The sequence below is a fragment of the Lepisosteus platostomus genome, chromosome 19 (genome assembly GCF_059453375.1).
Source record: "Lepisosteus platostomus isolate fLepPlt1 chromosome 19, fLepPlt1.hap1, whole genome shotgun sequence".
NCBI lineage: Eukaryota > Metazoa > Chordata > Actinopteri > Semionotiformes > Lepisosteidae > Lepisosteus > Lepisosteus platostomus.
In genome coordinates this window covers 19,798,219-19,808,879 of record NC_142629.1, presented here as the reverse complement: position 1 = coordinate 19,808,879, position 10,661 = coordinate 19,798,219, and the positions used below count along the sequence as shown (strand labels likewise).

The following is a 10,661-nucleotide window of genomic DNA, read 5'->3' as shown; positions in this document are numbered from 1 at the left end:
CTACAAACAAAAATAAGCAAAAAAACAGCACATAAGAACACGGGTTGATAACACATTAGGGAAACTGCAAAATAAAGGATAAAGTACAAAACATATACACAAAGCCAAAGCTAAACGAAAAAGCACACAAAGCAAAACAGAACCAAAGCACAATCAAATACCCCTAAATTCTGAAAACCACCAAGTTAAATACTGAATAAGCTGAGATCAGATTGGTCAAGTTTCATTGAAGATGTCAAAATGGCACAGATGGATGAATTAATGAACCAATGGGGAGGGACAACAGCCTAAGTATAGAACTTATCAAAACACAAACCACACAGGGTCAAAACCCTACCTTTATAGGACCATCCAACTGGGACTCATGAGCTGGAAGCTAAGAGGTCACCCTTCACCAGGACTCTGCCTTCAGACTGGACACCACCATATATATATGTGCATATTCATATCTAAACTGAACTAATAAAAAAAGACACCCAGTGGCAAATTTAAAACTCTTCATAAACCCAAAGCAGTATTTCAGTTCTGTGCTTTACACCATCAATGGCTAAATATATACTTTAAAAACTCACCTAGATTCTCAAAAAACATAAAATACCCAGTTTATTATGTGAAAGTAAACCAATACTTGGATCCATAAAAAAATGTACTACACCAAATGTACGCAGAGTAACCTAAATCCTGAGTAGTAAAAAACTCAAATCAAAAACTCATCTAGGGTGTAAAATCTCCAAGCACAGCAATGCAGGGAAAAGCAGATCCAGTGCCAGTATGTATTCAATATAATGAACAGCCACAATCAACATGCAAGAAACACAAGAACATTTAGCAAGTTTTATTATGATGCCATACAAACAAATACAATCAATACAGGAGAACATTGTCTAGCAAAGTACTTACAAATCCACAAAACATAACACAAATCCCCCCCACCCCATGACAAAAGTGCTTTCTGTGTAGGTATGAAAAAAGAGCAACTCTCAGCTAAACCAATGTCTCTTTTCCCCAAATGAGTGGATGGCATAACTACTCCTTTTATTCATTTCTACTTGAGGGGCTCAATTGAGTTTTACTCTAAAGCCAATGCAAGATTTATGTACATGTGTGCACCCATGCAAATAAATCATTGCTTGACCTTAGACTCTCAAACTCTGCTTTTCAAGTGGCCCATAATTTACAAAATGGTTACCAAGTAAAACTAAACTTTCTCCATTCCCACACCGAAAGTCTGTCTCCTCCTTGCCAGGTGGCTCAGGCGCTAAAAAGTTACAATCCAAGAATCAAACAGCCATTACAAGACCCACGTGCAGAGATCCATTTACAGCTTCATGCACCACCTGAGCCTCTTTCCACCCCACAAAAGGCCTCCCCCTCATTCGTCGCTTGTCATTAGGAACTTGTACAGCAGTTTCGATGCTCCTCTGTGGCCGTTGTCTTCTGAAATCAAAAACGGGCCAACGAGTCTTCTGGCAAATCTTCGCAGACAGATCTCAATCTGCTGCATCTGGGCTCCCATCCTGTTAAAGGTCCTATCTCAGCAACAAAGACCTGGTCAGTCCCCCAGACAGCAGAGAACCTAAAGAAAAAAAAAAAACTAGACTGAGTCCTCTGCACTAGTCAGAAATAATCCAGTCTACATTCCCACCCCCAACACCCATTTTGACCTAAATGATCAATGTTCAGTGCTACACAATTCCAGAACAAACCCAACTGAAAACCACCCAGAAATGTGCAAAAGCAAAAATCCACAGAACAGGGCTCCTTCCACAGGGGAAGAGTCCATCTCCAACATCTGCACACAAGTTCCATCCCAAAACAGAGTTAACCACTTATCCCTTCCCTCAACCCATTTTTTCCTTGCCTGCTTACCAAGGACATAGATCCATTTGCTTGTCTGCCTACGCCTTCAGCTTGACACAAAAGACAAGAAATTGAAGCAGTTAGTGTAGGTTACAAAACCAAATCTCAATCATTAAAAAATGCAAGGCTTTCATATTCTCCCACATTTCCCCGATAACAGTATCTTTCGTGTCCATTAAAAGAGCAAAAACCGTAAGAAAAGTTTCCTAAATGTACTACACAACTCCCATGCACATGCCAACAGCTGTCTAACCAATAAACTCACTGGACTTTATATAACAATAAGCAGTCTACACAAATGTACCTAAAACAAACATACGCCCAGAGTATACCCAAAATGCTCCATCACACCTCCTAGGAGGGGGAAGAACTCACCCGTCTCGATCCTCTGATGCCGCTTTTAACTTGCACCCCACTCCTCCGGCAGATCTTCACAGAAACATCCCAGAGCCCAACCCCATCTGTGCTGCACATTTGGTCATGAAAGATCCACTCTCTGAAGCACAATCCTGCTCACTTCATCTGGCAGCAGAGCCTGAAATGGAGAGAAGGATTTAGACCAAGTCCTCTGCACTTCTTAGAAACAGTCAAGCCAGCATTTCCACTCCCAACATACAGTGTAACACCTGTCCAGCACTAACCAACAGGAAAATGCCCTGCCCAGGGAGGAGAGCAGTTCATGTGCCAACCCCCATCGAGAGAACCTCAATGCCATCTCCAGCAAGGACTCAACACTGGAGACAGCAGCTGGTGTGCCAAGTCACCATCATACTGCTGTGTATCTAAAGTGATTCGTTACATGTGCACTCGTGAAATAAAATCTCATACAAAGCACTAATTCCATCTTCCAGAGCCAGAATGACAGCCAGTCAAATGCACATGAGTATACAGATAGCTCAACCAAACAGGGAGGAAAAATAAGCCAGAAAAAAACACCACTGTGACTCAATGTTTAGCACATTAAAGCATCACATCAAGAGCTCAAAGCTAGGCCTAACCCAAAAGCAGCTAGTCAACCTTCAAAAAAACGTCTTACACACAAGGACAAATTAATTTCATTTGATTTGGACATGATTAGAGAAACAAGTGAAACTCACCACTGCTCCAGGAACACAATCCTCCTAGATACTTGCTTCGCAACTGCTCCAAGATCCATAGGCATCCAGGAAATTTAAGGATAACCTGCAAAACATCTCTTCACTCTCCACTGTTAAAAGCACAGAAGTTCAATACTTGCATCAAATCAAACCGAATGTATTGTTTTAGCCAGCCACTGAGCTCCCTGTCAACAGCATGGTGTCATGTACCCATGTGTTAAAAGACAGTGACTCCTGCAAACTCTCCATCACACAGCAAACAAGTTGAGCAATTCAGGCAGTAACCAAAAACACTGTTTTTCTCCTCTTTCAATAGAAGATATCCAAAGAATCTCTGGTTTCAAAACTCCATCTTAATTGTCACCAACTCACTGAAATTCACATGCAGTACAAAAAGCATTCATGTACTTCAGATCCCAGGTGCATCCATCTGCAAACATAGGTGACCAGCTCAACTCCTCCCTCAAAATTGAGGGAAAAGCTTCTAGCTTAGATTCTACTGTCCAAAACCCCAGGTAAACAGGGATGACCAAATCCATTTACAGTTGTATTCCATGTAGACAAGTTACTGTAGCAGTTGCAATTGTTTAAAAGAAAACAAACGAGAGTCCTCTAACAATAGCATTACAGTTTTCCATGCAGCCCGCCCTTTTCACAGAGCACAGTACACAACCACTTCCAGGTAGCTGGAAACTCATCCCTCCCCTTTCTGCACTAAAACAGACAACCTTACTTTCAATGAAAACAATTTGGTTTTAGGGCAACTTAATCCTTACAGTGAACCCCAGCTGCAATTCTAGTCTAGACTGTACCACATCTGCAAGTTACTCAGGTGGAGATTTCATCCTCTGCACTTTTTAGAAACATTCAAGACATTTCCACAGCAAACTTTGTTCATTCAAGACAAGCCAACAGGAAAACCCCCAGTCCAGGGCTCAGGTGCAGTGCCTGTGCCACCACCCATCAACAGAACCTGGCTGACATGACAAGGAGTCTGCTGGTGTGCCAAGTCTCTAATATTGCAGTGATTTACTTTGAAATGCACCCATGAAAAATCTTTCAGTGCCAGAAAGACAGCCAGTGAAACAATGCTTCACAAAGAAAACAATTACCAAGAAAAATAAACCAACAGTTACATTTTGCACATTTAGTCTGTTGAGCTGAAGGAAGCTTAAATTGCCCACCAAGTCACAAACATGAGCCGCATCCAAAATCAAAAAGGCATTTAAACATTTTGTATAAACTTGTTATAAAAGGAAGTTATAAAGGAGCCAGTAGCTTTACACTAGTTGTCAATTTCAGCTGTGACTCTGAACTCATGTATTCACCAAAATATGACTGACAGAATTAGGCGATGCACCTAGACAGGTTTTCTGCCTTCCACATGGACAGAACTGCAGAGTCCAGTAAAACCAGAGGCGAGGATGTATGCATTTATTAACATGTGGTGCAACAATGCATCTACCATCACAGAACACTGCTCAGCCACTCTAGATTTTCAATAATCTGCTGAGGGCATTTACAACTTATCACCATCTACATTCCCCCCCCCGGTTCAAATGACAAGGAAGCACTAGAAGTACTATACACTGCTCAGATCGGTCTCTCCTCCCCACATACAGTAAACTGTGCAGGCAAGCAAAACTAGCAGTCAGAATGGCAGCCACACAGGGATCACACAGACATACAGGAAAATGCATTATTCACTAGCTACATCAAGATTTGCTGGCAGTGGAACACTCAAAACAATAACTTTTTCCTAAACCGAAACCATAAAGGTTCACAACCTAATCCAAACGAGGTATGAAACATTCAAATTAGGCAATAAATCAAAACTCAAGTCAGCTATCAATCTAAAGAAAGGTATTAAACACGTAAAAACACTTAAATAAAAATTAGAAGAACACTTCAGCACTCATGACCCAACACGCATGTGGGACGGTATAGACTACGAAAGAAAGAACATTGTGCACCTGCCCATGATGCCTCCCTGCACAACAAGCTCAACACCTTTTACACTCCGTTTGAATCCACTCAACAGAACTGCACCCTCCGCGACCGACCAGGTGCTCTCGGTGTCTGCAAATGTGGAGGAGATCTCTGCTAAAAGTGAACACACACAAGGCCCGATATCATTCCCAGTCGCATGCTCAGAACCTAAACCAATAAACTGCCAAATGTATTCAGACATTTTCAGCACGTCTTGGTGCTTGTCTTGAAGCAGGTGGGGACTACAGCTTGGCCCCATCATCCCAATACCAAAGAAAACCACAGTAACATGCCTTAATGACTACCACACGGTGGCACCAACAACCGTCATGGTAAAGTGGTTCAAGGGCTGGTCATGGGGCACATTGAGGACACCATTCCCGACACTAGACCCGTACCAACAGATCCACAGATTACAGTCTTCATTGCCATACACACTGCCCCATCTCATCTGGATTAAAAAAAAACATTCACTAACTTACAATCTGCTTTTATCATTCCAGAAACAAGAAACTCGGTGCACTGGGTCTCAATACCATCCTCTGCAAATGGGATTTGGGACTTTGACAGGCAGACCCCAGGCTGTCAGGCTTGGAAACCACACCTCCAGCACACAAACTCTGAACACTGGGGTCCCCCAGGGGTGTGTGCCAAGTCCATTGTCCACCTGTCTGATTAAGAAAGCACAACAGCCTGTATTTCCAAGAAGGCCAAGATGTCCCCAGAACCTCGCCAACTTATACAGATGCACAACAGAAAGTACACCGACAGGTTGCATCTGCAGTATTGCCGACCACAAAGCCCTACAGCAGGTGGTGAAAACTGCCCAGTCCGTTTATGACAGACTGTGCTTGAGGAAAGCTCCAAGCAAAGACTCCACGCACCCAAGCAAGAAGAGTGTTTGACCCTCTACCATCCAGAAACCGGTACCGGAGCACTCGGGCCCATATTACCAAACTCCATTTTTACCCCCACACTATTAAACTGCCAGCCACTCACCCATGATCTGAACCCTCACTGTACCTTCTCTTAAAGCTCAAACACATTGAAATCTACCTCAACCTCACATGTCAAGAAACTCACTCCCCATAACTTTAGATCCTTTATTTCATAGTTGATGCATGATTTTGCACATTGCTTCTTTTTTGTACTACTTACCATCCGAGAGCTAGTTATATAGCATTTTGTTACACCATATACCTCTATATGAGTATGACCATCTCTACACTTTCCCAAATCAAAGAAGAGAAACTAAAAGGACAACTCACCAATGCTAGAGGGACATTGTCCTGCATGACTACCTTTGCATGTGTTCCTACATCCACAGCTGCCCAGCAGATTCAGCAAGGGCAGCTTCAAACCCCTCCTTGCTTTCTGGTGTTCCATCTGCAGGACTTCAATACTCACAGAAAGGAATTAGATCACACTCCTGATGCCTTTCAGACAGCCAATACTGTTCCATGTCTGCATTCAGGTGGGCAGGGACTGGGGAGCACCCATCATGGCATTCCACTCTAAAAACAAAACTCATTCATACCACTCAGCACCACCATGGTCTAGCCTCATTGAGAGAGGCTGTTCTGTAAACATCATTGACCAAGATACTGACACTTCTCCTGAGACCAGGGGGTGAAAACCATCCCATCTCTGACAGCTGCCTCTCAGTGCACCAACAAAGAACAAAACAAAATGTCCGTTTCCCTCCTCCACACAACATTAAAAGCTCTCCTCACACTGACCTGCATCTCCCCTTGTTCACCGAGGGAAGCCCAAGTCCACTTCTCAAGCAGTAACGCTCCTTGCTTCCCACTGAGACGGATCTGGGAAAACAGCACCTTGTGGAAAATAAAGAAAAATCAGAACCCCCACATTCAATCATTTTTGACATTGATGCCAAAAAGATCAAACACAGATAACATCTTAAACAACCTATACTAAAAATGCAAGATGAGTTAGGAGTAAACTAATAAGGCAGTGGGATCAAACGTTTAAACATCACCAGTATTAACACTTTTCCAATCTGCTGGAATGCACATGTAGAGTCACAGGTTCTTGCAAGTGTGTAAGTATTCAGCATGTTAAAGTGTGACATTATCCACCAGAATTGGTCCAAAAACTAAACACTAAATGGTTATATAGCATCAAGTTTGCCATGGATAAGGTTAGACGGGAAAGTGAAACTCACCTCCGCTCCAGGGACATGTCCTCTATTACACCACCTTTGCACCTGCTCCAAGATCCATGTGCATCCAGGAATTTCAAGGATTGCTTGCAGCACCTCTTCGCTTTCCACTGTTCAAACCACAGACTTCATTACTTACCAATGGGCATCAACCGGTCACACAGCTGGTATCCAGTGAGCTTCCTCTGAGCAGGGTTCTCCAAGCCTGTCACTGCACTGTGCATTCAGCTGGCCAGGAACTGCGGAGCACTGATTGAACTATAATCAAATTTGCAGATCTGCATCACTGCTGACCCATCTCAGGAAAAACAGCTAAACTTCCACCTCCTCTACTTACCTTCAAACCCACCTACACCTAGGCCTCAAGAGTGCACCGATCCGAGTGAGAGCAAATAACATATCCACACCGAAGACGAGGGTTACGGCCCAAGAACATCAGCCAGTAGGATGATTGGTTTACCCACCATTTCCACCTTATTCAAAGGCTCGGGACTTTCTGTAGATGAGAACTTGAAGCAGGTGGATCACCTCACCTTATTCAGGACAAAGCTAGCCTCCTTTCTTCTGAGCCAGACCATCATGCAGCATGGCATCTTGGAAACTGACACTACTAACATTTTGACAGTTCTGGATCTTGTTGCAATACCCCAGGCCAGTTTTCACGCTGGACTTAGATGCTGTTGCCTCACTTGAGATTAGCTTGGATACTGACTGAAACCAGAAAAGAACTATTCAAATCTGTCAAAAAAAGAAAAGGTAGAAAATTTGAGAACCAAACTAAAAACCTTTAGCTTAACCAGCTGACCAAGATACACGTTACCAAACCTATTTACAGTAGTTCATGTAGACATATTGCACATTCAAGCACAACCTATCCTTAAAATCCAACCACCACTACCAAAAAACAGAATTGATTACGCATACAAAGTTGCATATCCAAATAAAATAGTACTTGAAATTCAATTTTTAAAGAGACCCTAAAAGTGTATACCTAGTGCAGCAGAACCTTTGCCTTAAACTTCATTTGAGCCAAGCCGCTTCTGGTTTTGCAAAAAAAAAACCAAAACACCAAGGATCCACAGCAGTATGAAATCAAAACACTCCATCTTCAGTACCAAACAGCTACAGCCTTAACTGAGGTGAGAAGGCTTTAGAGCTTAAGCACTTTAAGCTGAAACAAAAGCACGCAGTACTCGAAACTGATTGATAGGGCACCACGTAGATTGAAGTCTTTCAGCTGCATCACACTTGGCCATCATAGAGATAACACTTTGAACACATACCGATGAACCCGTGGTCAAACCAAGACTCGCATTCCCAAATGACTAGAAGCACCTTTAAAAAGGCTTTCTGAAAGATCAACAGAACCACTTAACCAAGTTTCACAGCCAGTTTTATGCCAATAACAGTTTGTGCTCATGGTTAAAGTACACATCCAGTAGACAAAAGTCCCCTGGCAGTCTTCATGCAGCTCTCTCCCTCACAAGGCACAGTACACAACCACTTCTAATCAGCTGGAAACTCACTCCCCTTATTGCACTAAACCTCTGACAGGATTGATTGTGATGAACATTCACAGAATACAGTCTCACTGGTTAATCAGAAAGATGACATACTCAGCTTAGTTCCCCCCTTTAGTTTACTCAATTCACTTTAAAATTTCCAATGTAAGATTTAGTTACATGTGTGCACCCATGAAATAAATCTTACATATGGACAATTCTCTAATTTTCCAGTCATACCATAAACAATTTTGCCAAATGCTCCTCAGTGCTTCCATCCCCCGATTAACCAGTACTTATGCTAGTGACACTTTACCATTAAGGCTACAAAACCAACAAAGAACCCCAGCAACTGCAGGCTACATAATCAGAGTCCCCTCTTACCTGGAACAAAGTCAACTTTGGCTCGACCAGCCAGGTGGCTCAGGTGCTCCTGGGAACGGCCATCAAAAGGCTGGTGTGCAGAGCAGCAGTCGGAAAAGAAAGCCGCTCCTACCTTTTTAGGTGGTTCAAGCCCACAGCTACCCCACACAACCTCAGCAGTGTCTACTCTTGAATGGTAAGGAACTGTTCTGTGAACATGACACCACTCTTCTCTTGAGACCAGGAGCTAGAAACCTCAATAGCATCCTTTCTCCAGTGACCATCCTCATCTTTAACCACTGTAAAAGAAGCAAGACTAACCCCTCCCATCCTCCACACAGAGGACCAGGATGTGCTGTGCAATAGAGCTGCAATCCTAGTCTAAAGCGTACCACATCTAAGTAACTCAGGTGTCAAATTTAGACTTGATCCTCTGCACCTTTTAGAAACAGTCAAGCCAGCATTTCCACTTTCAACATTTTTTCACAGCAAACCTTGTTCAAGAAAAACAGACACCCTGAAGAAAGCAAAGAGAAAAGCCCCAGTCCGGGGCCCGTGCCACAGGGGAGGGATCAAGTGCCGTTCCCGTGTCAACACCCATCAGGAGAATCTGGCTGACATGCCGTCTCCTCAGAGCTGGCACACCAGCAGACTTCTGGCTGGTTACAAGTCATTCTTGTACTGCAGTGCATCTAAAAGGGATTTACTTCAAAGTGCAATCATGAAAAATTAATAAATTCAGGCTTTCAGAGCCAGAAAGACAACCAGTGAAGTGAAACACTGCTTAACCAAGACAGATAAGCATTTCCAAGAAATAGACCAACAGCTCCACAAATTGTGTGCATTAAGCTTAAGGATGCTTTAATTGCCCACCAGAAATTGTATACTTAAGCCTCATCCAAAATTGAAAAGACATTTAAACATTTCGTATAAGCCAACAAGACTTGTTTCCTAGTTATAAAGGAGACAGGAGCCTTAATCATTTAGCTCTAGTTCTCAATTTCAGTTATGACTCTGGAGTCCGTCTGTTTTCACCAAAACATAGCCAACATAGTATTAAAGACCCTGCAATACACCTAGATGGGTTTTCTGCCTTCCACATGGATAGAACTACAGAGTCCGGTAAATCCAGAAGTGGGGGAGTTTGCATTTTTATTAAACACATGGTGCAACATCTTCCATCATGAAACACTGCTCACCCCCTCTGGAATTTAAAACTTATAGGTAGATACTTTGATCATGAGGGAAATTGCAGTGCAACAGCAGCTTAACAGTCAACAGCATTGTAATGAATGATACAATCAGTACAGTGAGAAGCGCACTAAGAAGAGTTACTCACAGTCCAGAACATACAAAGAACAAACCAAAACAGTACACGCAGAGTTGTGTTGCACAAGTACCTGGCATATTGCACAAAAACCATTGTAGCAGTTTACCGTTCAGACCGTTTATGACTGCCATCTACATCCACCCCTGACCAACAGCAAAGAAGCACTAGAGGTACTGTACACTGTTATCAGCAGGAATCTGCACATCCCGACAACCTTTATAGTCTTGGGTGACTTTAATCCTATAAATCTCAACCCCATTCTCCCAAAATACCATCAGCAAGTCTCCTTCCCAACGAGGCAAGAAAACACTCTGGACCACGTTTACACCAACATTCAG

General features: G+C 42.9%; 1 long non-coding RNA gene across 1 annotated transcript; it reads right to left on the bottom strand.

The window, feature by feature from the left end:
- Positions 1-821: 821 nt before the first annotated feature.
- LOC148645387 (uncharacterized) lies at positions 822-6,784 on the bottom strand. Its single transcript, XR_015928456.1, has 5 exons — positions 6,686-6,784; positions 2,958-6,460; positions 2,236-2,395; positions 1,870-1,910; positions 822-1,576 (listed from the first exon to the last, which is right to left on the bottom strand). It is a non-coding gene; the product is annotated as an uncharacterized LOC148645387 (long non-coding RNA).
- Between the last annotated feature and the right edge of the window lie 3,877 nt (positions 6,785-10,661).